Raw genomic sequence first — 1632 nt, forward strand, 5'->3', positions numbered from 1 at the left:
AGGGCCTGGATCAGAGGAGGTTTATTACCAGGCAGATTCTTATCAGGGAGCAGAGACTATATTTATTATATTGTTGACAAACAGATACATTTTGCTTTCTGATCCCTTCATGTTGTACTCAGGATTAATATTTTTAGGAAGATTAGAGAATATGTTGCAGAATACCTAAAGTGATAAAAAGTCAATAGGGAGTATATTTGCAGCTCAGCATGTGGGACCAAAGAAGTTCAGCTCATTGCCTGGTCTAAAAATAATCATCCTTGATGCAGAATCCTGTTAGGTTCAGAAATGTAACATGTAAGATAAAATGTTTCTACCTATCTCAGAAATCCCAATTATACAAATTCATGTCTGCAGATACTATAGTCTAAACTCTGATGCATCTCTCTCCAATCCTCTCCATTGAATAAAGAAATATATATATTATATATTTTTCAAAATACAAAAATTAGCCAGGTGTGGTGGTGTGCACCTGTAATCCCTGCTACTCGGGAGGCTGAGGCAGGAGAATCGCTTGAACCCAGGAGGCAGAGGTTTCAGTGAGCCAAGATCGTGCCACTATACTCCACCTCAAAAAAAAAAAAAAAAAAAAAAAAAGCCAGGCACGGTGGCTTACACTTGTAATTGCAGTACTTTGGGAGGCTGAGGCAGGCAGATCACCTGAGGTCAGAAATTTGAGACCAGCCTGGCTAACATGGCAGAACCCCATCTCTACTAAAAAAAAAAAAAAAAATACAAAAATTAGCTGGGCATGGTAGCACATGCCTGTTAAGCTGCTAGGGAGGCTGAAACAAGAGAATCACTTGAACCCAGGGGGCAGAGGTTGCAGTGAGCCAAGATCATGCCACTGTATTCCAGCCTGGGTGACAGAGAAAAAAAAAAAAAGAAAGAAAGAAAGAAAGAAAGAATAAAGAATGGTTTGCTTCTGATTTTTATGAAAGTTTTTCTTTGCCTTGTGATAACAACTACAACATTTTATGAATAAATGCACTTTTATTACTGACGGGAAAAGTCTTGGAAAATCTTATTCGTATAAATTGGGGTTAATGTTTCAAGAAAAAAAAATAGAGTCTTAAATTTTTCAAACTGTGAAAGACCTTAAAATATTCTCTATCAAAACCCCATTGCCTCCCCAGCTACTTTGTTTTTTTACAAATAAACTGAGGCCAAAGAAATGAACTTTTCAAGTTTGTGAAAGCACTAAAGTTAAAGGGACAAGAAATCTGTCTAATGATTTTAACGCTGTTCTTATAAGCTAATTTTTGTCCTTTTGCCAAAAAAAAAAAAGAAGAAGAAGAAGAAGAAACTACTATACCACATTTATTCTGTCTAAATTTGAAGAGACATTTAAAAGTCAACTATATTTGTTGGTTCAACTACTTGATACCAAAAGAATCTGGTCATGTGTCTTAGCAGCATATATATATCTTAAAGAGTGTGTGTGCGTGTGTGTGTGTGTGTGTGTGTGTGTGTGTATCTACATATAGCACTTTGTGGCCACATTGAAACACATCAAACTACATTATAGCTATTTGTGAATTGTCTATTCACCTGACACAATAGTAGTACCTGGACCATGTGTTTTTTTCCTTACCTTGTGCATTTTTCCACTTTTGAAACTATAAACTATTT

This window comes from Sapajus apella, unplaced genomic scaffold, assembly GCF_009761245.1.
Source record: "Sapajus apella isolate SASKATOON/1434 unplaced genomic scaffold, GSC_monkey_1.0 scaffold50, whole genome shotgun sequence".
Classification (NCBI taxonomy): Eukaryota; Metazoa; Chordata; class Mammalia; order Primates; family Cebidae; genus Sapajus; species Sapajus apella.